This window comes from Lynx canadensis, chromosome C2, assembly GCF_007474595.2.
Source record: "Lynx canadensis isolate LIC74 chromosome C2, mLynCan4.pri.v2, whole genome shotgun sequence".
Classification (NCBI taxonomy): domain Eukaryota; kingdom Metazoa; phylum Chordata; class Mammalia; order Carnivora; family Felidae; genus Lynx; species Lynx canadensis.
Window position 1 is genome coordinate 32,439,083 of NC_044311.2, and position 26,644 is coordinate 32,465,726.

General features: G+C 38.6%; 1 protein-coding gene across 1 annotated transcript in view; it reads right to left on the reverse strand.

Moving 5' to 3' along the window:
* The window catches only part of STAG1 (stromal antigen 1), a 402,316-nt gene extending 376,426 nt beyond the window's left edge, over positions 1-25,890 (reverse strand). Inside the window, exon 1 of the mRNA XM_030330452.2 lies at positions 25,672-25,890. The gene's annotated coding sequence lies outside the window, so the exon portion shown is untranslated. The remainder of the gene's footprint in view (positions 1-25,671) is intronic.
* Between the last annotated feature and the right edge of the window lie 754 nt (positions 25,891-26,644).

The window sequence follows — 26,644 nt, forward strand, 5'->3', positions numbered from 1 at the left end:
GGGCAAAAAAGCACTAAGCATAAAGGAAAAGACTGAAAAATGTAAATATATAAGAACTTCTCTGCACCAAAAGTTAGCATTTAAGCACCTCACCCAACTACAGAATGGAAGATATTAGTAATCTATTGAAACTGACAAAATGCTCCTATTCAGATTATATAAAGAGCCCCTATGAATCAAAATACAGACAATCCAAAAGAAAAATGGACAAGTGACAACAATCACTTTACAAAACAGCGTATCAAAAAGGCCAAAGTTGAGGTGCTCAACATCAATAATAGCCAGTAAAAATACAAATAAAAATGCTCAAAAATGGCTAAAACTTTAAAAGGCTGGCAACAAGTGCTCAGGAGAAAATTAAGGAAAGGCAATTCTAATATACTGCTGGCAAATTTAAAGTCTGGTAGAACCACCTTGGAAGCAACCTGTCATTTTCTAACCTGGTCTACCTTAGGACCAAGAGATTTTATTCCTAGACATGGATCCAAAAGAAATGGCTACACATGTGCATTAAAAAGATACAAAGCAGTGTTTTAAGAAGCATTATTTGTAATGGCCCCAAACTGAAAATTATCTCATGCACATCAAGAGTAAAATGGATAGGGGCGCCTGGGTGGCGCAGTCGGTTAAGCGTCCGACTTCAGCTCAGGTCACGATCTCGCGGTCCGTGAGTTCGAGCCCCGCGTCGGGCTCTAGGCTGATTCCGATTCTGTGTCTGGAGCCTGGAGCCTGCTTCCGATTCTGTGTCTCCCTCTCTCTCTGCCCCTCCCCCGTTCATGCTCTGTCTCTCTCTGTCTCAAAAATAAATAAACGTGAAAAAAAATTTTAAAAAAAAAAAGTAAAATGGATAAACTGTGGTATAATCACACAATTGAATACTAAAGTAATAAAAATGAACTACAGATCCACACAACATGGATAAATCTCAAAAATGTGCTACTGAGTGAATGAAACAATACTTAAAACATACAGCGTGATTATGTCTACATGAGATCCAAAACCAGACAAAGCAGAACTATATAGCATTTAGAGATACAGACTTAGGTAGAAACGTTTTTTTTAAACAAGAAAATTATAAACATAAAAGTCAGGCTAATGGTTCATTTAGGGGAAAGAGGTAGAGCTTTAATGCAAATAGGCATGCCATGGAGGAGTTTCTTCAGTGCTGACAATGTTCTAGTCCTTGACCAAGTAAGAATTTCATAATGTTTACTTTATAATTATTTAAATAGTACATTTATGTTTGATGCACTTTATGTGCTTTATTTCACAATTAAAAGTTCTCAAAAGGCTTATTAATGTGAAAAGTCTACTAGACATTTCAGACAATTACTGTAGCTAAAAAAGATATATATCAAAGGTGTGTGTGTGTATATATATATATATATTGACATGAATAACTTATAATGGTTCCCATCACTTAGATAAAGACATCACTTTTGGTCTGATTACAAATGGTTTCTGCTCTGGCCTTGCTCTTGCTTAGTAATGATGAAGTATAGAAGCAGAAAAATGTTTACCTTTAGCCTGTAAGGCTGACCTACGGCATGCAAGTTTCGATAAGAATCAAATACGTGCTGGTTACTACATCCTTAAAGGGTCTCATGACTGCCTGCATATCTCACCAATAGTTAATATCAAACTGAATGATAAGCACCAGAGAAATAATGCTAAAGTAGTTTTATGAGTAGAAAATCAAAGAAACATTTATGATCTAATACTCCCTGCACATCCCCTCTCCCTTGAGCACTAAGCAAATAACCACCAGCCTCATACAGCACAAAGGGCAGTCCTTTCTGCCCATGAGTCCTGTCTCCATCCTTCTTAAATAAACTTACTAAATTGCACCATACGTCTCAAGAATTCTTGACCATCGCGCTTCACAACCCTACTCCAATACAAATGCTTGCACTTTCCTTCGATAAATCTTTACCAGCTTGTTTTATCTTGGAAAAAGATAAAATCCTTAGGGTCAAATCTTCCAAATAAGAGTTTTCCAATGAGCGGTAATGCAAACCACTAGTATCTAAGTAGTTTTGGGTGCTATGCTAACCAAGTTTTTAAAGTTATACTTGTTTACTGATTTTAAGTTATTTTTTATTTATGGCAAGTGACATTAATTTCCCACTCACTATAATAAATATATATTCGTTTCCTTTTGAAATGAATTCAGAGAAAAACAACAATTTTAAAAACACACTAAGTAAATAACAGCAATGGTAGTAAATACCTATTGCAAAATTGATGACGTTTGTACCTGAATAACTGAAGTTCTGCAAATACTACTATGATCCATAACTTCGACCATGTGCTTCTATGATGCTTATCCTACAAACCCAATTTAGCCATGTAGACAAGAAAACATGACTCAAACAAGTTCTCTTCTGTAAAAACAAAATAAATTACTGACTAAACCCACAAATATGGCTATATTACAACTACCTTCTAATTAGCTAACTGCCCAAAGCAGCTTTTAACATTTCAGTGCTTGGGGGGGGGGGGGGGGGGGGGGTGGAGTAAAAACATCTGTTAATTCTCTCCCTCGTATACAACGGTCCATAGTAGAAAGAAGCATAAACTTTTAAATTAAAGCTGTCCTGGGCTCCAATGCTGACAGTAACTAGTTGTAAGCTGACTTTCTCCAAATTATTACACTTCTCCAAGCCTTAGTTTTCTCATATATTATAGTGAGGAAACAATATATCCCTTCTGCAAATTATTTCACATTTCTGAACCCTGGTTTGGAAAGAAGATAACAATACATCACTTCCAGCATTGTCCTATGGATTAAGTTGGAATTTATTTAAATGGCTCATCACAATTGTACTTAACAGGCACTTAATAAATAGTTGCACTCTGTCTCTCGTCTGGTCTTTGCTTTTCTTTATAAATGCATAGAGCATAAAGCCACACAGTATTGGTAACCCTGTCCCAACACCTATACCCAAAAAATAATCCACATGCACTTATTTAACTTCTTCATTTTGTCCTCTGGACAATCATGAGTGAACTAAGAACAGATATTATAATATCTCCACGTCACAAGTCAACTGAGGCTCAAAAAAAGCAGAGTACCCATATAGGTCAGTAGAACTAAAATGAAAGCCCTACATTTACCATAAATAGGTACCATTGATTTTGATGTTATAGGCATTTTAGTCCTAATAGACTAAATATAGTCCTACATATCAGGAAAAGAAAACCTATAGTGTTTTGAGAAAACAAACAAAACAGACCATGGATCTGAGATCTGAGAGTATCCACGGACTCTATAATCCAAACCAGGAATCACATTATGGAAAGTAACACTTAAAACTTTAATTTTTAACGCAAGTGAATTCTGAATGTAAATGAATCATTTTCCTAAAACAGTAATAAATTCCAACTAGAATTGGCAGATTCCAGGGGACCTGGCTGGCTCAGTGGGTAAAGCATGTGACTCGATCTCAGGGTCGGAAGTGAGTTCAAGATGCGCGCTGCGCATGGAGCATACTTTAGAAAAAAAAAAAAAGTGGCAAACTCCTAACCTCACTCCGTGTTCCAAACATACTTATTCTCATGTAAATGGCCCAAATGGTAATACAACCCAGCCTCCCTCAAAACTTCAAGATTTTTTTCCCCTGGAGGTGGAGAGGAAAATATACAATCTAAAAATTCTAAAAAAGGAAGAGATTTCTTAACAAACAAAAACAAACTCATATGTTTATATAAAAGCATTCCAGGGGCGCCTGGGTGGCTCAGTCGGTTAAGCGGCAGACTTCGCCTCAGGTCATGATCTCGCGGTCCGTGAGTTCGAGCCCCGCGTCGGGCTCTGTGCTGACACCTCAGAGCCTGGAGCCTGTTTCAGATTCTGTGTCTCCCTCTCTCTGACCCTCCCCCGTTCATGCTTTGTCTCTCTCTGTCTCAAAAATAAATAAACGTTAAAAAAAAAAAATTTTAAAGCATTCCAATTCCTCAGATTAGAGATCTGTTTTCAGTATTTACATTTTTAAATAAAGATAGACATACTTCAACTTTTCTTTCTGCATCTCATTCTTCAAAAGTAACAAATTATTAGTAGTAAAGAATTACTATGATCAGCTGTAGGTAGGACAATGGCATTGTTTATCTTTAAGATGTCTAGAATTTGCTTCAAAATAATATGGGGGAGAGGGTTGCTAATATGGGTATAGATGAAACAAGACTGGGCATGACAACAAATTTGAAGCTGGGTGATGAGTATGCAAGGATTCACTAAACTTTTCTATCTTCATCTGCAGATTTTAAGTTATCTAAAATTAAAAGTTAAAAAAAAAAGTTATTTTTAACAAAGTGATAAATTTTGACCACTGTTCTATGGAGTCCTTTGACCTACTGTATTGAAATTTTTCTTTTTGTACTGAAATTTTTCAAATAATCACATTCACCTAGCAGAAAATCTGGGTTTTTAAATATTCAGCATTGTATTTTTGCATTTAAGTGGAATTTTAGTATTTTTTTTCCCAGCTGGAGTAGTAAAATCATGAGATGCTAGGATTTTTGTTTGCTGACAGCAGTTAATGTCATGTGATATTGTAATCAAATACACATCCTAAATATTCTGATAAAAAATAGGCGGGCAAGCTGAAACTCTCATACACTGGTAAGCAGAAACATAAAGTGGTACAACGATTTTAAAAAGAGTTTGGCAATTTCTTAAAAGTTATACATAAATTTACTAGATGATCCATCAATTCCTTCCACTCCTAGGTATCACCGGAAGAAAAATGAAGTATGTCCACACCAAGATTTTTACACAAATGGTCATAGCAGCATTACTTACAACAGCCAATTGATAAATGGATAAACAAATGGAATACTCTTCAGCAATAAAAAGCAAAGTACTGAAACATGCTATAACATGTATCATCCTCAAAAACATTGTTAAATTTGGGGCACCTGGGTGGTTCAGTCGGTTAAGCCTCTGACTCTTGATTTCAGCTCAGGTCACAACCTCACTGTTGTGAGACTGAACCCCGCGTCAGGCTCCATGGTGAGGAGCCTGTCTGGGATTTTCTCTCTTTCTCTCTCTCTCTCTCTCTCTCTCTCTCTCTCTCTCTCTCCTCCCCCCCTTTCTGCCCCTCCACTGCTCACACGCACACACATGCTCAATTGTTCTCCCCTTTTCTCTCTCTAAAACTAAAGGAAAATAAAGTAAAACTGAAGAATAACTTTTAAAAAATTAAAAACAAACCCACATTGCTAAATGAAAGAAGCACAACAACAAAATATCACATATTGCGTGATGCCATTTATATGAAATGTCCCAAGAAGGCAAACGTATACATACAAAAAATTGTTTAGTAGGAAAGTGACTGCAAATGGTGTAGTTTCCCTTCGGAGTGATGGAAATATTATAAAATTAGATTGTGCTGATGACTGCATAGTTTTGCAAATTAACTAAAAATCCCTGAATTATATACTTAAAAATGAGAGTATTTCATGTTGTAAATTACATAAGTGTGATGGAGAAGGGGAAGTGGAAAGGAGGAGGAGGATTATAGTGCCTCTGGGATAAAAGATAAGTAGATACATGGATCTTAAAGAAGTTAACTTGGGGGCACCTGGGTGGCTCGACTGGTTAAGCGTTTGACTCCTGGTTTCAGCTCAGGTCATGATCTCACAATTCATGAGTTCAAGCCCTGCATCAGTGTGGAGCCTGCTGTGGATTCTCTCCCTCTCTCCCTCTCCCTCTTTCAATAAATAAGTAAATAAGGGGCACCTGGGTGGTTCAGTTGGTTGAGCATCCAACTCTTGATTTCAGCCCACGTCATGATCCCAGGGTTGTAGGAGCTAGTCCCACATCAGGCTCCGCACTGAGCATGGATCCTGCTTAAGATTCTGTCTCGCCCTCTGCCCCTACCCCTCTCTGTCTCTCACTAAAAAAATAATAAAATAAAATAAAATACTGGGGGAAAATAAATAAACCAACAAAACTTTGAGAATCAAATTAGGAAGAATCAAACATAAGATAAATCATCTGTAGAATGAAGTAAATACACAAAATCCAAACAAGGTGGCACAGAAGGCAGAAGCCAAATCTTGCCCACTAGATGAAAGCTGAAACCAAATAAACTGAATAGTGAGGAGTGTTCAAACAAATTAAATTTGGCAGTTTGTCTCCAACACTGTCCCTGGATAGAGTGTACTGACCCAGATCTGCTACAGTGCAGACAGATTTGTCAGGCTATCACAGCTCAGTAACACTGACAACTAAAATGATCCAACTCGCTTTGGATTCATTCCAGGTTTCCTGGTCAATCTTCAGATTATAATCTGTGTCTGATACAGGTCTTCCTACAAGAGAAGGCACTGTTGGTGAGCACAGTCTATTTCATTTGAAGTTACATTTCTCAATGTATATCAATAATGTGATACTCCAGACTTGAAAACACCTGAAACCTGTATCACTCCAAGATGTAAATAAAGTGAACTTCTAAACATATCAATTCTGAGACCAGAGTCTGATACATAGTTCATCAGTACCTGTCACGCTTAAGAACTGACTCATCAGGCAGTCAGCCTTCCCTAGAGACACACTACTGCCCTGCTGCATGATTCTGAAAACTGCAACTTGTATTTTGTTTTACAAACTGGATGAAGGCTGCTTACAAATCTGCAAACGTACAAAAGGTCACCCAAAAAAGACAACTGCTTATATTCATGTTTCATAGTTTACAGAGCACTGTTACATTAGCTCATTTACTAGCCAACACCCTCTGAAATGACCAGGATTACATGTTTATTTCCAATACAAGTGAGGGAGTAAGGTAAAAATAATTTACAAAAGGGCACAGTGCTAATAAACATACTGACCTGGATTAAAATCCAGGTCTTTAGTCTCTGAATCCAGTACTTCTTCTACTTTATTTACTGCAGTCTCTAAAAGGCCAACCCAATAAAACCAAGGCAGCCTATGTTTCTGCCAGGAAAACCAATGATTATTTTCTGCAGTCTTATGAGCAATCAGAGAAATTCTCTAATAAAGAAGATAATCTTACTGGGATCAGAACAGACTACAACAGAGGAAAATGTTCAAATGTGAATAAAGGAATAAAATATTTATAAACAATACTGAAGGAAGTACTAACAGAAACAAGTAGTTTAATTTGGATCAAATGAAGAATTCTAATTTCACATGTAAATGAAAACAAAAAAGTGCCTTCTTTTAGACTCTTGCTACAAAATCTAGTTAATGCTCTCTTTGTATTTTTTTATCCTTTATCAAAAGGAATGACACTGCTTATAGATAAGTAAGGGTGAAGTTAATGTTTGTTTGCATTATAAAAGTGGTATTAAGAAGTATACTGTGATCCAGGCCTCCTGGGTGCCTCAGTCAGTTAAGTATCAGACTCTTGGTTTTGGCTCAGATCATGATCTCACAGTTCATGAGTTTGAGCCCCACATGGGGCTCGGTGCTGAGAGCGCAGAGTCTGCCTGGGATTCTCTCTCTCCCTCTCTCTCTGCCCCTCCTACTCTCTGTCTCTTAAACTTTAAAAAAAAAAGTATACTACGATCCAGCATTCCACTGTAGATATAATCACCCAAAAGAAATGAGAGTTTATGTTCACCACGAAACTTGTATAAGAATGTTCACAACAGCTTTATCACAATACCCAAAAAATGAAAACAGCCCAAATGTTCATGCACAAAAATTCACACTACCATAGCAATAAAAAAGAATTGCTGATACATGCCATTATATGGATGAATCTCACAAAAATCATGTTAATAAGTAAAAGAAGCCAGACAAAGTATAAATTTAACTGGTGGCTACAAAAGTTGGAACACACGTGGGAATGGGAGAGTGAGAACTGAGAAAAGATAGAGAAAACTTTCTGGAATGCCAGAAATGTTTTATAAACTGATGTAGGAGATTGCATAGGTAAAAATTCATCAAGCTTATAAACAGTGTACTTTATGTACTAATATGTTATACTGCAATTTTAAAAAATTGGCATAAGACATTTATTTGGAACCTTTTATATAATATAGAAGAACTTCCTTTAATCTTCAATTTCAAAACACAAAACTACTCTGAGAATATAACTGTAATTGAGAAAAAAGTGATTTTATACTAAAATTAGTTCACAGTAGAGTTAACCAAAATTACCCCGAAGATACATATTTCAAATTCTGTTCTAAAATGTGTATCTTAGCGTCCTATCGAGGTTGCCAAAAAAATAAATTAAATTAAATTAAAATATCTTAGTTTATTGCATGCCTCCACAGGATGGGCACAGCAAATGTCAGGGTAATCTCTATCCAGCCTCATTTCAATCATTTCAGCATCTTCCAGAACTAAAATAATTAAATCTAAGTTTCTCAATGAATAGATGAGATCATCTACTGACAGAGATGAAGGGTGCTATAAGAAGAGTAGAAATTTTTAAATAACTTCTATAAGAAATGAGAAAGAACTAACTAGGAAAAAAAAGGATTACTGGGTAATGATGAGGGTCCAATTAAGATCGGAGAGCTGGATATTTAGAGAGCTGGCTCCAGTCTGCAAAGTTGTGATTTTCTCCAGATGTGCTTAGTAGCCAGGCATATAGAAACAAAAAGATTAACTGATCTATGGTTGAGTGTTGGACAAATACAATAAAGAGACAAAAGTACACTGCAGCTCAACATATCTCAAAAGTTAAGGTGCCAGGCTAGCTAAGAAAATTAAGGCAGAAGGGAGAGAAAAGCTATCAAAGGACTAAAAGACTCTTTAAGACTGAAAACAAACTATTGCTATGTAAAAAAATAAAATAAAAAAGTTCAACAACATACAAAAATTAATGAATAGGTCTTTTATAGCAAAGTACTATTTATTATTTTAGAAACTGGAATGCTCCTCGCAATTCTACTTTCCTTTTTTAAGAGAACTAGAAAGGTTCCAAATGCAAACATCCAAATGTTTAAAGTATTCTAATTGCAAATCTATTTGTTCCTCAACGTTTCTATGTAAATCCAATGATACTTTCAATCAACAAAGGAACCTTCCAAATATCTTGGTGCATCAGTGAACCTTTACCAAAAATATTAATTGTAATCAAGCTAGTCACCCAACACATCAATACGATACCTTTCAATAGACAAGAATTTGTGCGTGTTTGTATCCGCTTAAAATGAGGTCAAATGTCAAAAGAATTACTTCCTATTTCCAAGTTCTGTCTAGCTTGACCTTAGAATGAAACTGGCCAGTAATAGCGTGTAGTAAATGAATGAATAAAGTAAGCAGGAAAAGGTGGCTAAAAAGATTTAGAAACAAATAGCACAATAACAGAATCTGACGAAAGAATATTATCAGCATATATAACGTAAAAATCACTAATTAAAAGGCTTAAAGTAGACCAACCAAGCATAGTCTATGGTAGAAATCAAATTGCTCAATTTGGTTGAACATAAGTACTATTTATTGAATACCTATTACTTTACCCAGCACTCTGCTATGTATGTGTGCTATGGAGCACACAAAACCACATCTCTTCCCTAAAGACACGTAATAGTACAGAAAGGAAAACCACACCTGAATTATCAGTTTCTCACAATACAAACCATACTTAAGTGCCAAACAAGTAAAACAATGTCATAGTAGGGTATTTGCAACCTAACCAATGAATTATTTTTCTCTGAAAAGGTAATCTCAAAAAAAAAAAAAAAAAAAAAAAAAGACTATGATTTGGGCGAAATTAATTAGAAAAAGTGTCACTATCAGACCTGAGAGGAGTATCTGATGTTTCTGTGATGTCTGGCTATGGCTTGAACTAAACCGTCACAGCTGTGTTCCTGCTGAAAGGTGGTGGTAGTAAGAGATTTGGGTTTTGTACATCGAAGAAATTATATTCACATACACATGCATATATGCGCCATTTATACATACAGGAACTCTGCTTTGGTTAATAAAATTTCAGTATATCTGTTTTAGGTGACAGTTACCATCCTTTTAACATAACACAGCAAAACTATTAGCAAACTGGTTTTTCAAAGCTATGTAAATTAAACTAGAACTTACAGTGTAATGTGAAAAAAATGGCAGTTAGGTTGTCTGGCCAAAATTAAGATATATTTGCCTACAACTTTACTCTGTACTAACTGTGCTGCTAGTACTGGCATACACCCTCAAAACACACATGTACACAATTTCATCACTTTTATTTCATCACTTAGCTTATATAATATTGCCTAAGAACTATTTCTTAACTTGTTGCCTCTTTACCCATTCAACAAATTCTAACACTAGGTAAACAGCTCACTGCAAATGCAAATTTTCACCTCCCACTGATTTCCTTAAAAGGTAAGCTTCCATAACACAAAACCATTCCTACTGTGAACACTAGTACCATTATTACCCCTATTCCCAAGGAACTATCATACTAATACAACCTAACCCTCCCCTCCTCCATTCCACCCCCATTGAAAATATTCACACAGCAGGTGAAGTGTAAGTTCTCCACCTTGGCACTATCAACATTTTGGGGTAATAACTCCTTGTTGTAGGGGGCCATCCTGTGCAGTGAATGTTTAGCAGCATCCCTGGCCTCTACTCACTGATGCCAGTAGCATATACCATCAGCCCCAGTTGTATCGACCAAAACTGTCTGCAGACACTGCCAAATGCCCCCTGGGAAGAAGCAAAATAACTTGTTGAGAACCACTGAATTAGAGGGATGTTTTTAAATAATAAAATGCACACTCATTAGAGCCCTTACTAACCTACATATACCCTACATAATCCCAACTCTGGCCTACCTCTCTAACCTCATGTAATACCACTAACACTCTTCCTGCATTATGCTCCCTCTATAGTCACTATGACCTTCTCTCACTTCCTAAAATACCACAGCCATTTCTGGTATAGAAATTTTGCTTTTGCTCTTCCTTGTGCTTGATTCTCGCCCAGGTTCTGTGCATGTCCCAGCTTAAATTTCATGCCCTGGAAAATGCCTTTCCTGACTGTATATATGTATATATCTCATTATTACCCATTACAGTAACTAATTTATTCCCTTTATAGCATTCATCAGTACGTGCATCAAGATAGCATAATCACTACACGATTATTATGTTTACCTGATTCTTGACTGTCTCTCACATGAGGACATATCTCGTCTGTCTTATTTCTAGTAAGTAGCCAAAATGAAATGAACAAACATATAACTGGAGAATCTTAAGTACTAGATGAACTGGCATCAATGATAACCTCAACACAACCCCCACTGCATTCCCCACCTGTATTTACCATCATTCCCCCTTGAAGTGGAGGGGAGGAAAATGCAAGAAAGAGGAAGAGCCAACAATGCTCGTTTGTAAAATATCTTTGCCAACATCATATTCTCTAAGGGCTGTGTAGAATGCCATATGTAATGAACCTAAAGCACTGGAAAGGTGTGATAAAGAGCCTGTATTCAATAAATGATGGCTATGTATGTAAAGCACTAAGCACCATACCAAGCAGATAAATGAAAAACACCACTTTCTCTTTTTTTTTTTTTTTAAAAGTAGGCTCCATGCCCAATGTATGGCTTGAACTCACAACCCTGAGATCAAGAGTCACATACTCTGAACCAGCCAGGCGCCGCGAAAAATGCCACCTCTCTTGCCCCTTTTTATTTTTTAATTTTTTTAACATTTTTATTTATTTTTGAGAAACATAAAGAGAGCACCAGCAGGGGAGGAACAGAGAGAGAGGGAGACACAGAATACAAAGCAGGCTCCAGGCTCCAAGCTGTCAGCACAGAGCCCAACGCGAGCCCAAACCCAGAAACCGTGAGATCATGACCTGAGCCGAAGTCGGACGCTCAACCGACTGAGCCACCCAGGCGCCCCCCATCTCTTGCCCCTTTTAATCTCACTCTACCACAAGCTTGCTCTGAATATGGTTAAGAATAGAACTCCGTCCCCAAAAGATATTTCCCTTTCTGCACCTCCAAGAACATACTGGGTGTAACGTAGATTAGTTATTCATATACACTGACTAGGGAAAGCCAAATATCCATTAACCAAAACCAATTCATCACAAAATGAGCTCAGAAGTACATTGCAATTAATGTCAGTAAACAAAATAATCATATTAAATATTCAGTTTTTGGACCCAGCTTTAAATTAACCTTGGGTGGGGAGGGGGGATCAAAATTGCTGTTTAATAATATCAGTGTTGGTTACTAAAAATACCTACTACATCTAATACAAGTCTACTTATAGGAAATAAAATAGTAAACTGAGTTCATGATTAGACTCAAATAACAACAAAGGGCAAAATACTATAAAGTATTACATAATATTTAGTTAATAATTAGAACAAAATTATTTCTCTTAAATTACCTTTAATATACTATTTCTAACAGCATTCTGTAATGCATTTGGGGGTTTGAGGAAAGTGGTATTACAAAGGGAACATAAAGGAAGCCAAATAGCCAGTCTGAATCCTCGTCCTGCTAATTACTAGTTATGTGACCTTTGGAAAATCACTTAACTTCACTGGGTCTCAGTTTCCTCATCTAGAAACTGAGACTTAACCATAGTACCCACCTCACAGAGTTGTAAGAATTACGTAACATATTAAAATGCTCAGAACAGTGTTTGATGTATAAGAAATCCTATTAGCAATATTATACGATATTATTATATTGCTGTTAACTACTATGATATAATTTTGTTTCTTAAACATGTGCATCACTGCAGTAAGTTCTATTGAACAACACTGTATCAGACCACAGGGTAGTTATAATGCCTGGTGATATAATGCGTATCTTTTTCTTCTCTAAGTGTTTTAGGAAGAGCTTAGAAGAAAAAGCACTCTAAACCCAAAGCATTTTTTTTAATCTAGTAACTTTCACATGTAACAAAGAATTTGGGTTTCAGTCCTATTTAACAAGTCAAAGAAGAGTGGGGAAGAAAAGAGACTATCTCTAAGGATCTCTTTTCTGAGAGATAACCAAATAAATGGACTTTTTCATTCCCTGTCCACCCTATACATCAAGCTATCCACTAAACTCAGCAAATGGTACCATGCTTACTTAAGGAATTACCTATTATATTCAAATATAATTGTTAACAAACTAAAAAAGCAAATTTGTGATGTAGTAATATAAGCTTCTCTGACACAGTAAATAAAAGATCTAAAGTTGCATCTAACAATTAGCCTGATTTTTAAAGTACACATTATGATAAATGGTTTTTAGGACAACTGCAATATCTGCAACTTAAAAATACTTGATTTCTATTGGTAACAAAACCACAAGTATTGCTAGTGCATCTGTGATTTGCTGCCCACATTCGAAATCAAAGAAAATGCCAAATCTTGCCTATAGGTTAATGAAGATAAACACGTGATTATGTTCTAATCAAAGTTCATGAGCCCTGGTTTAAAAAGATTGCTTTAAGGGGCGCCTGGGTGGCTCAGTTGGTTAGGCATCTGACTTCAGCTCAGGTCATGATCGTGGATCCGAGGCCCACATCAGGCTCTAAACTGACAGCTCAGGGCCTGGAGCCTGCTTCGGATTCTGCATCTCCCTCTGTCTCTCTGCTACTCCCCCACTGGTACTGTCTCTCTCAAAAATAAACAAACATTACAAAAAAAAAAAAGGGTTGCTTTCAGAGATTAGAGTCACAAAACCCTGTATTCAAACTCACCACTTCCTAGCTAGGTAATACTGGGAAAAGGTACTTAACCTCTCTACCTAACCTGTGAAATGGGAATAATACCAACATAAGACTTCTGTGCTATCTAGGGGCACCTGGGGGTGTCTCAGTTGGTTGAGCATCCTACTCTTGATTTTGGCTCAGGTCATGTTCCCAGAGTTGTGGGATCTTAAGTCTCTCTCTTTCTCCCTCTGTCCTTTCCCCACCTTGCGCTCTCTTTAAAAAGAAAAAAAAAGAAAAAAAAAAAGATTGCTGTGGCATTTCATTACTATTATGCTACTAGATACAGTATTTAACACACCTTCAAAAAACATATATACTATTATAATCAGTAACCAAGGTCTAACAATTATATAGTTCATAACCCTCACTGTGCATCAGAAACTCAGATTTGTGGAAGTTGATCTGAGGTAGATCCCAATCACTGGTATATTTTTAGAGCTCCTACATGATTCTAATGTGCAGCCACTGGCCTAAAGACAAAGTTCAAACTCTTTAGTTTGGCACACTAAGAATTCTTATCACTACTTACAGCTCTATATTTTAATCACTCCTCCACAGGTAACCAATACTCTGAACACACACTGAACTAACACTTCCTCAACAAGTGGACTATAGTAGTACCTCTCAAACTTCAGCGTGTATCAGAGACATCAGAAAGACCTGTTATAAATTGTTGATGTCTCTCTGCAAAATTTCTAACTTAGGTGGACTTGGGAAAGGTCCAAGAAGATGTATTTCTTAACAAGCTCCCAGATAATATTGACACTGCTGCTGCATGGACCACACTTTGAGAACCACCAGGCAACCCTAGATCACAACCCTGTCCCTTTATATTCACCTAAAATGGCATTCCTATCTCCACCATTCCACTCTTGACTGGCTATCACTTTTCTTTCAAAACTTACTTAAGAATTCACTTTCAGGAAGCAATTGCTCATTTCATCAAATCACCTCAAGACACTTATCACATACTATAAAACTTGACTAGGAAAAAAAACCACTATAGAATGTTCTTAATGGTACACTAATGCTAGCATATGCGACTACAAAAGTTAGGTAAAGAGGCCTCCTTTGGATAAATTTTAAAAAGGTGAAAAAGGCAAATGGACAGTCTGTCAAACAGAATGAAATCTGGATTTCAGCCCCCACCTACTCCCTTGGCCAGACACCTTTATGCAGAGCACCAATTCTACAATCAGTCATGACAGCCCTGGCATAGCATTACTACTAAAACACAAAGGAAGTACACCTAGACCAACCCCAGATATGAGGAAAGGAGGGAGAGAAGGAGCAATAAGGCTATCAGGAAAGGATGGGGAAGGTATCAGTTAAGTACTAAGTCATGAGTTATTTTCTCTGTACATAGAACAACAAGAACTGTTTTAATGTCTTTATACCCACAGTGTATGGCTCACTGTAAATTTCAATAAATGCATGAATGACTTACAATGAATAAAACTGTATGAAAACAGTTGCTAATATAGCTCTTTCTCACCAAATAAAGAAGCAAACACACACCCATAGCTGGCACCAAAAGCTATAAATAACTATCTAAATAATAACGTTTTGGTCTGTACACTTATCAGCTAGAAGAAAGCACAAATTTTTCTAATAACCAGATGGGAGATCAGAAGGCATAAGGAGCCTGCAGAAAATACACTTAGGTATTTCAAAATTAAAGACTTTCAAATCAAAACCTATGCGTTACCTGCTTCAGAGTTGATTTCCTGAGTATTTTTCAGTAGACACTAAAAAATGTACAGGAATCTTGGAAACTAGGTCCAAGACACTAATTTCACAATGAAGAAACTGAGACCCAGAGAAGTAATGATTCAAAAACACATAGCTAATTAGTGGCAGAGCTGTAATTAAAACTCAGGTCTCTACCCCTTCGCTAGTTTTCTAATACCATGCTGCCTTTACATTTATAAAATAAAATACTAAATATTCATAACTTAAAAACTTGAGGGTTTTGTTCCTTGTATCTCATTTTTATGAAAGGACAAAGCAGTCACTCACCATCTTATTTTGTCTAAGAATTTTCTCAAAGATGTAACTTTGAACATAAGTTCTGCTCTCGGTAAAATGCATTCCTAATCTTTTTGTATGCAAAATTACACATGCAAAACTATTATTTGTAAATAATAATCCTGGTACTACAACCATCAAAATTTCTCAATTACCAAGAAAGGATTACAATACCTTTACAGGAAGCAGTACATTCTTAAGAAAGAAAAAAGATAGGGGAGGGTGGGTGATGGGTATCAAGGAGGGCACCTTTTGGGATGAGCACTGGGTGTTGTATGGAAACCAACTTGACAATAAATTTCATATATTGGAAAAAAAAAGAAAAAAAAAAGAGCCTAATTTTTGAAATATGTTTAACAATAAGCAGAAAATTCTGGCTATAAACCTCATCTTAGTTAACCAGAATATCTCATCCTCTAACCACTCTTATTAATAGTTTTAATCTAATACTACTTCTATGTGCTGATAAGACAAAATTAATTAAAATTCTTTGCTTCTGGAAAGTAACCTCATCATTTATCTATAATTTTATTCACCTTTTAAATGCAAAATTAATGTCCTTTGAATTTATGGGCAAAGCAATACAGTCTAACAGTTAAAAGCTAACTTTTTAACTTCTACAGCAACCCATGACAGAGGTATGTTTCGGTTTTTGGGTTTTTTTAAATACTTATTTTTGAGAGAGAGACAGAGCACGAGGAGGAAAGGGACAGAGAGAGACAGAGACACAGAATTCATAGAAGGCTCCAGGCTCTGAGCTGTCAGCACAGAGCCTGACACAGGGCTGGAAGTCACTAGCTGTGAGATCATGACTGAGGCGAAGTCGCACAACTTCACCCACTGAGCCACCTAGGTGCCTCCAGAGGTATGCTTTTATTCCCGTTTTAGAGATGAGAAAACTGAGGGTTAGAGAAGTTAAAGAACTCACCAAGTTTACATACCTAGGAAAGGGCTGCATTACAATTTAAGAGAGGTGGGGTGCCTGGGTGGTTCCGTCAGACTCCTGATTTCAGCTCAGGTCATGACTTAGCAGTTTGTGAAATCAAGCCCCTTGCTGGGCTTTGCATGGATAGTGTGTAGCCTGCTTGGGATTCTCTCTCTCCCTCTCTGCCTGTCCCCTGCTTGTGCACATGCTCTCTCTCTCTCAAAATAAATAATTAAGCATTAAAAAAAAAAAAGATTTTAATACAGGCAGTGTGACTCAGGTGCTAGCAGTTCCCTTAGACAATGGCTTTCTTGGCCATTTATCATGGGATAGTGCTTCCTTCACCTGTAAACATACAAACTTTGTGACTATCCCTAACAATGTAAGACACACAGAAATGCATTTTCCTCCCAAAATGGAATTTAAGCTCTAATAATAAAGTAGAACACAACTTAAGATATTTTTAAGCTTTTATATCCTGCATTATGTCATAGAAATTTCTGCACATTTGCTACTTTATACTATCTCTACTAGAGAACAGAGGACACCTACCTCTCAGTGCTATACGTGAGACAGAAAAAATAATAACCTGATATAATCAGGGTCAACAGAGCTTTGAGAGTAAGAGGTAATCAGGTACCTCAAAAGAGACAACCAGGTCATGTTCATGCTTGACTATGTATAAAGCCCATTTTGTCTGCCTCTCTAAGATTGAGAAGATAGGCAATGATCTCTCAAATCTCTACCTGGACCTTTAAACCAATTCAACAACCAGAAGAGAAATTTTGTCAGAGAGCCTAAAAACAGTACCAGTAATATTTAATTATTAATGTCACCATGAATAGAAAAGAAAGGGACTCTGCTGAAAAACTCTTTTGACTCTTGTTTGTGGCTTCCATTTACTATTTCGGGGGGGGGGGGGGGGGGCCAGCTCCCCATAATTCTGCATTTTATGCTTCCAAAGTATCTTGAACCTAACCCCCTCCACAACATTTCATGTATTATTCCTGTTGGTTTCTTTTACTGCTTTGGGGTTTTTGTTTTAGTTTTTAATCTCTCCTAATAGAACAGAAACTTAAGAGCAAAACCTATGTATTTATGAACTTTATATACTCACTACTCATCATGGAGTCGACCCTCAAAAATATTTATCGAAAAAAATCTTAATTGGATTCCCATCATAGAGATAAGACAACGAAGACCTCCAGAAATTAAATGTTCCACCCAAGACCACACAACCATTATATGGTGGAACAGGGAAGAAAACTAAATCTCTATAAAATAAACTTCAAAATGCAAAGGATTTCAACATGCAGAAATGAGGCTGAGAGAAAAATGACCTTTTAAGAGATTTAGAGTCTGGATTCAGAAAGTAAGCCTGGGCTGGCTTAAATACTGGCTGTATCATTTATTAGCTGTACAGTCTTGGGACAATCAATGTACAATACTACACAGGATACTGTGCCTCACGAAGACTACCACTTATCAGACCTTGTGATGCCAACAATAAATGCAATAAAACAACTGGAACAAATGAAAATATATAGAGGATGATAAGTGCTGGCGAAGTTATCAGGAAAGATTTTACACAGACAGATACTACAACTCAGTATTTACTTTTTATTTTTTTCTTTGTGAGCTGTATCAATTATGCAGCACAATACATAAAATCTCAATAACAGTTTAAAGAACTGTTTGCTTTATAAGCAAACACCCCACATACCCCCTACTAAGGTCAACAAACAATACTCCAAAGATTTCTTTACATTGTGCCCCTCTCCCATCACAAACTTGGGAAGTTTAATCTAATTAATATTAAATTTAATCTAACCTATAAAATGGATAATATAACAATAACTACCTCATCAGCTTACTGCAAAACATTTATTGATACATAGTAAATGCTCAATACACATATAAAACAGAACAAAGATGGGAAGATAGGCTAGGATACAGGTATGTTAATCCAATTTGCGGAAAGCAAAAACTCAAAGATAAGCATAGTACAGAGATAGAGCTGAAAGGCTAGGTTGTAGCCATATGAGAAATACAAGGAAAACTAAATCACAAATAACATAGGGAAAACTAAGAAAATTCACTGGGAAGTTTTGGGAGACAATCCTCCATGGGTCTCTCACTTTTCTGCATATCTTCAAAACCGAGGCACTGAATGCCCATGTCCCAATCTTTTCAAGAATATTAGTATAGTGAACAATCTTGGAAAGACAAACAGCATCTCCTTCAAAGAAAATGGGAAGCATGCTTACCATTTATCATAAGTTCAAGTTTCCCCACTGCATATACAGATCTTAACACTACCATAGTGCATAAAAACTGGGGCTCAGAGATCTGATGCAAATGCTGATTCTGTCATTAACTAGCTGTATGGACTTGGAAAAATTAGTATACAACACTACCCAGGATACTGTGCTTTATAAACACTGCCACTTACCACTAATGGTATTGCTGTAATGCATTGTTCTTTACCTCTGATCAAGGAGCCCCATGGCTCCTACCAGCATCCATTAAACTGTGGCAGGTTAACTTGTTAGCCCTCAAGTAGCGTAAAATCTCAGGCCTTTCACCATTCATGACATTACCACATAATCAATGTCTATTGTAAGTGAAAGATTCCACTTCCATATTATCAGAAAGAAGAAAAAAGCAGAACAACTACATGCTGCCTTCAAGAGGTATATGTAAAATACAAAGAAAAAAAGTTTTTTAAGTAAATCAGTAAAAAAGATATACAATGAAAAGAGTAAGCTCGAGAAAGTTGAAGTGGCTATATTAACATCACATAAAGTAGACTTGAAAAGTATTACCACGAATAAATAAAAATATTTCTTAATGGTAAAAAGATCAATTCATCAGGAAGACATATTATAAACTGTATGTGCCTAAAAACAGTTTCAAAATACATAAAACAAAAATTGACAAAATTAAAGGAGAAATAGATAACTGTAAGAAATAGGCAATTATGACTAAAGTCATAGTTGTATATTTTAACCTCCCTCTCAGCAACTAAAAGAACTAGACCTCTCTCCAAAATTAAAAAACAAACAAAAATAACAGCAAATACACAAATGACTTGAAAATGCTACACCTTAATCTAATTGATATTTACAGAATACTACACTCAACAACTGCAGAATACACATTGTTTTCAAGTGTGAAAGATACATTTACCAAGACAGACCATGAAACAAGGTTCAATAAATTTAAAGGAATTAAAATCATACAGTATATTCTCTGACCTCAAAATGAAATTAAGTTAGAAATCAATAACAAGATCTCTAAAATCATCCCAAATGTTTGAAAATTGAACACATTTTTAAGTAATCCACATATCAAAGAAATTACAAAGCAAATAAACTATTTCAAGCTGAGTAACAAAAATACAACATATCAAAATCTGCGGAATACAGCAGTGTTTATAGAAAAATCGATAGTTTTCAATGTTCATATTAGAAAACAAGAAATGTCTATGGAGCACCTGGGTGGTTCAATCAGTTAAGTGTCAGACTTCAGCTCAGGTCATGGTCTCACAGTTCATGAGTTCAAGCGTAAAGCTCTGTGCAGACAGCTCAGAGCCTACAGCCTGCTTCATATTCTGTGCCTGCCTCTCTCTCTTCCCTCCCCCCACTCACACTCTCTTTCTTCCTCAAAATAAACATTAAAAAGAAGAAGGAAAGAAGGAAGGGAGGAAGGGAGGAAGGGAGGAAGGAAAGAAAACAAGAAATGTCTAAAATTTATGACCTAAGGTTCCACTTTAAGAAGCTAGAAAAAAGAGATGGGGCACTTGGGTGGAGCAGTCTGTTGAGCAGCTGACTCTCGATTTCAGCTCAGGTCATGATCTCACAGTTCGTGGGACTGAGCCTCTCATCAGGCTCTGCACTGAACATGGAGCCTGCTTGGGATTCTCTCTCTCCCTCTCTTTACCCCTCACCCATCTTTTCCCTCTCTCTCTCTCTCTCAAAATAAATATTTTAAAAAGAAACTAGAGAAAAAAGAGCAAATATGTCGAAGAAAAAAATTATAAGGAAAAGAAAAAAATGAGATAGGGAAGATGAATGGAGAAAAGTAGCAATGTTATTACCTGAAAAGACAGTAATGCTGGTAAACCAAGAATGAAAACTGGTCAAGAAAAAAAGAAAGAACATACACCACCAGAAATTAAAGAGAAGATACCACTACAGATCCTACAGACATTAGAAGGATAACAAGGGAATCTTGTAAACAATTTATATCAATAAATCAAATGAGATGAACAAATGTCGTTTAAATACAATTTATCAAAACTGACATGATGAAAAAAAATCTAAACAGCCATGTCTACTAACAAAACTAAATTTGCATGTTATCAAAAACCTTCCCCCCCCCCACAAAAAAAATCCGTATCTAGGCGGTACCATTGGTGAATTCTAGTAAACACTCAATTCGGAATGAATATCAATGCTAGACAAATTATTTCAGTAAACAGACCTATTTTATGAGGCTATCATAACCATATACTGAAACCTGACAAAGACATTACCACCAAAGAAAACTACAAAGCAATATCCCTTATGAATATCTCCAAACCCCTAAACAAAACATTAAATATGAAACATGAAATACTCCGACCAAGTGAAAATTATCCTAGAAATCAAGGATAAAACAAATTCTTCTGCAAAATAACTGTGTCAATTTATACCACTGCCAAAAGCAGGAGTATAATTTCTTCACATTCTCACCAACACTTGATATTATCAGAATGTTTAATGTTTGCCAATTTGACAGAAGCAAAATGGTTTCCTCTTACGGTTTTACTTGGCACCCTCCTGATTACCAAGGTATAATTCACTGCTCTCCAGTTCGAAGTCACGGTATCACTTAGGTGAGATGCAACCAACATTCTTTATTTAAAAAACAAAATCTGAAAATATCTGAGAGCACAACATAAAGGCTAAATACTATTTCATGAAACTTTTATTTCCTGTGTGTGTGTGTGTGTGTGTGTGTGTGTGTGTTTGTATTGGGTCACAACATAAAATTTTTTTGCTACCTGTGAGCTTCTAGCAAGTTAAAAGCTATTACTGTAGCTGTTTAATTATAGCAAAACTCTATGAGATATTTGGGCAACTTAATAGTGCACCCTTTCTGCCCATAGCACAAAGGAATGTATTTTATAAAAAAAAAAAAAGTAGGATTTAAGATGTCCTTCAAGCACAAACTGGCAAAAACAGAATTAAAAGAGGAGGAGGAAAAACCTAAGGGAAGCAATAAGGGATGAATTATATGGAGAAAAGATTCTATAAAACCAACTGGTCTATGACCTACTTAAAGTTCACTTTAAAAGAATCACATTTCTCAATAAAACAGGGTTTCTCTCAGCACTAAGGTAGGAAGCTAGGATCCTATCCTCTTAACTATTGAAATGACAGAAAGCTAACCCCTCCTTCTCTGCAGGCATTCCCCTAATTCCCATCTCAAGATTCATCTCATCCTGGGGCTTAAGTAAGAATATTCTTTTAGGTCTCTACTTCCTGCTTTAGGTAGAAATACCTTAATTCTAAAAATTTATATGCTTATTCAGCTAACAAAGATTTACCAAGCCCCTATTATATCACCTCTCTATTAAGAAATCAAATTGTATCCCCCTAACAATTTTAACTCTTTATATTGAAGAGCTATACTCTTTAAATTCTTTATATATTCTTTAAAGCTTGATATCCTTAACTATAATTCTCCTAATTGCCTCCTCTTGAAAATATTTTGCTTCTTGGACTCAAACCATCCCACATACCACCTTCTGCTACCTTCTTTGTTCCACGAACAATATCTCTGACCCTTACAAATAACTATTTTCGTAAGAACAACTTCTTTACAATCTGCAGACCAATCAAGCCACAGCAATTGCCTGCTGCAATCTATGTGAATCTACCTGTCACTTAATGGCTTAAGCATTAAAATCTCTTACCTTATTAGAGTCAATCTTATCTCTAAAATGGGTAAAACAATAGGTATGAAGGAATAACGATAATTAATTTCCTATTGCCTTATTACCTGAAGTTTTTTAATTCTAGTTTTTAATTTCTTTTAAATGCAATAAAATATTTTTATAGAGGGAGGTACTTAAAATGAGGTACGAGGAAATAACGGGAAAGTAAAAGGTTTAACGACAAGTAAGTATGAGTAAATTTATCAAGTGGGTTATTGCTCTCCCTCTGTGCTCTCCTTATATGTCTGGATTCTAAAGACGCAAACATAAAGATACCCCTTTCCCAATGGCAGGCAAAATTCTAAGAACCCTCAATGACGCACATCCTATAAATTACCTTCCCTTTGAGTGTAGGGGACCTGTAAACATAATGGGATATCATTCCAGTGGTGGTTACATGGCAAACAGATTTTGCATATGTATTTAAGGTCCCTAATCAGTTGGGTGTGCCAAAAAGGAAATTATCTTGGGTGGGTCTGGCCTAAGGAGATGAGCTTTAAAAAGGGGTCTTAAAGGGGAGTCTAAAGGTCAAAAGAAAATGAACATACTCCGGGGCGCCTGGGTGGCTCAGTTGGTTGAGTGCCCAACTTCCACTCAGGTCATGATCTCACTGTTCATGGGTTTGAGCTCTGTGTCGGGCTCTGTGCTGACAGTTCAGAGCCTGGAGCCTGCTTCAGATTCTGTGTCTCCCTCTCTCTCTGCCCCTCCCCGCTCGCGCTGTCAAAAAAGAACAAATGTTAAAAACTAAAAAAAAAAAAAAAAAAAGAAAAGAAAAGAAAGAAAGGATGAAAATGAACATACTCCTTTACTATAGGATTAAGCAGCAAAGAAAAAAGGGGAAAAATCGAAGAAGAGAACTTCCAACTACCTCCATTTTGACATCAGTCTGTACTTTCTAACTGATTAAACCCCTCTTTCCAGCTCCTCTCTTAAATCAGGCAAAACACCCAAAAGGCAAAGCATCCCCTGATGGGAACAAAAGTACACCCACAAGCAATAAAGACTGCACTGAGCCAGTAAGACCCATTGTGACTGATGCCTGGAGCCAGGTGCTCTTGTACCCATGCACTCATGCTGCAAAAAAGATGTATCTTTTTCCCCAGTACACTATATGCAACTGCACTGATTATGAAGATACACAGATCCAGAATCAAAGGGAAAAGCTAAAATTGTATAAAATGTTTAAGCTTTGTTAAACTACCCTATACTTTATAATCTTCCATTTTAGTGATGAGAAAAGTAAGGCTCAGAGAGTGATATCCCAAAGACAATAAACCTGGGGAATGTTCAAAGTAACTTCCAGAGCTCTTTCCCCTACACCACACCCCCCTTAAAGCTTTAAAAACGCCATTGAAATCAACAGTTAATTTTATTACTGTCTTCAAAGGAAACAATCCTAGTAACATAATTTCCCACCTTTCACATCTACTTCAGTAACTCAGCTTTGTCAGAACATCAAAACTAAAGTGGATACTGAGAAATTTCCACTCAAAAGTAGTCTGGCTGTAAAAATGACCATCGGTAAACTGCTTGAATAAATTTAAAATACATTTATTATAAATGTGAAGAAAAAAAATTAGCAAAACACCTGTAGGTTTCCCAGAACTTTATTTAGAAAGCAAACAATCAGTGTTACGTGTTCACAAAAATCAAAAGCAAGTAGACACCCTTTCCATATCTGTCAGTATTTCTCCCCTTGTGCAATTTTTTAAATCTGAAATCATCACTGTAAATATGAGAACATGGCACAATATTTCGTACAATAAATAAGTCCTTTTATGTTCACTGTTGTGTATATTTCACCATAAAAATTTGCAATTTTCTTAAAACACATATGGAAAACTAAAAGGTAGAGTCGTATTCGAATCCCACAAGTTACAAATCACACAACTTTCTTTATACTAATTCAAATACTTTCACAAACACTGTATTTCCTAGGAAGATGAAAAATATAGTCCTTTCTAGTCACGACCACGCGAAGGAATAAACTATATTCATCACCTTAACAAGAACTTTAACAGCAAATAATTCGCTACCGTCTCATACAAACAGCATTGTTTTGAGTCTATAAGCTTCCAAAACCATCCCATGATTTATACGCCCCGGGCACGATTCTCTGCAATGTGAAGAGAATCGATAACATTTCAAATGTGGGTAGAAAGGGTGACGTGACAATCCTAAGACCTGAAAATTTTTTAAGTCCCTAGAGCACACAAGAAGCACCCTGTTCAGACACTCCAATCGAGGCCCAGGTCCAACTCCAGGCACTCCAGTTTCCCAGCTCTTCACCCCGCCCCCACCCCGAGAAAGGAGGGAAAACAACTTTTATTGGCCTCTTCTGCCGGGGAATTGGCAAACTAGCGGGGCAGTGCTCCGGTCTGGACACGTTTTACAGTGAGGCCTCCGTCGGGGGCGGGGAGGGCAGATAGCGGGAAAGCCTGGCTTCGAAGCCCCCTCTCCCCCAGTCGCAAGCCCCCTGCCCCACCCCACCAAGAAGAGGCCCCGGCCGGCCGCCACGCCGAGCGACCCCCAGGCCCCTCCGCTGAGGCGAGCTTGTTGTCATGTGACGACGCCGCCGCTAAAACACCGCAGAAACGCAGGGCGGCGGGCGGCGAAAGGCATTCGCACCAGCCCGCCTCGGCCCGGCCCCGCCGGGCGCGGGCGAGTCCCGAGAGTCCGGGCGGGGGGGGCGGAGGGCGGAGGGCGGGCTTGGCGGCGGGCCCGAGCGCGCCACAAAGGCTCCCGCGCCCGTCGCTGTAGTGCCCGAGCGGGCGGGGGCACGATTTTCAGGCCCGCGGGAGGGGTGGGGAGGGACGAGGGCTCTGGGGTGCCCGCCGCGCCCACAGCCGCCCCCTGGGCGCCCGGACGGCCAGCGACCGCCGCGCCCCGCACAGGCCCACGCGGCCTCCCTCCCCCGCGCGGGGCCCGCGCCCGGCCCGCCCGCCCGCTCCTCGCTCGCGCTCTCTCGCTCTCTCGCTCTCGCCCGGCCTCCATCTTGGATCCGCGCTTCCAGCCCCCGCGCCGCTGCCGCCGCATTCCCCCTTTCCCGCCCCCCGCCGCCGTCGCCGCCGCCCGCACTCACCTCAGCTGCCCATCCGGGCGCCGCCGGCCGTCGACCTAGTTTCCCCCCAAAAGTCTCCGGTGTGTTATTCCCGATGTGGGGGGGTTGTTACAGGGTGGTCGCCGGGGGTTCGGGAGCGGGGGCCGCGCCTTCAACGGAGCTGCAATCCTAACCCGCCATCTGGTGGCATTTTCCACACGCCAATGGCGCCGCTGCAGACTTGGGTCCGGACCGCCCTCTGCTGGCCGCGGCGCTTACTGCCTAGCTGACGGGACGGGCCTGCCCGGAAAGGGGAGGGAGCTGAGGCGCGAGCTGGGGACCGCAGCGGGGACGCGCGCAAACGCTTTCCTGTGGGGATTGCGCGCACGCGCACCAGCGGGGCGGGAAACGTGGCCGCTGCGTGGAGACCCCGCCCCCACACGGAGCCGTAGCCTAGCTCAGCCAATCGCAATCGGCGGATACCTCTTGGTAGGGCGCTGTGGACGGTTCTTGGGCCGCCTGAGGCTGGCAGAAAGACGGCCACGGTGGCGCCTGCGCGCCCTGGTAGCCGAGTTGCCGCCCGCCATTTTCGGAGCTTTTCCGAGACCTGGGAGGGAGGCCCGCCCCCGGCCGGTTCACTGAAGCCCCTCCCCAGGTCGCGAGACTGGCGCTTCCCTGCAGCCTCGTCTGACTTGTGCTGCCTCCACCCCACGTCCGGGAAGCGCTCTGCGGAAATAGGAGGGAGTGAAGGTGCCAAGCTCTTCATCCAACTCTCCTGGGTCTAACGAGGGCCTCTGAGCTTAGCATTGTATTAGCTACCTTTTGTTGACTGTTGGGAAGACGGTTTTGCGAGCGAGGGTGAAAAGGTTTCGAGAACTGTTTAGGCCCTCCCTTGCCGACCTAGACGCTACAGTGCCTGCCCCAGGCCGATTGGCGTCGTCCCTGCCTCTGTAAAGCAGATCCTCCGTAGTGCCGGCTTTGCATAAGGCGGCAGCATTGGCTAGTTAGTGAAAAA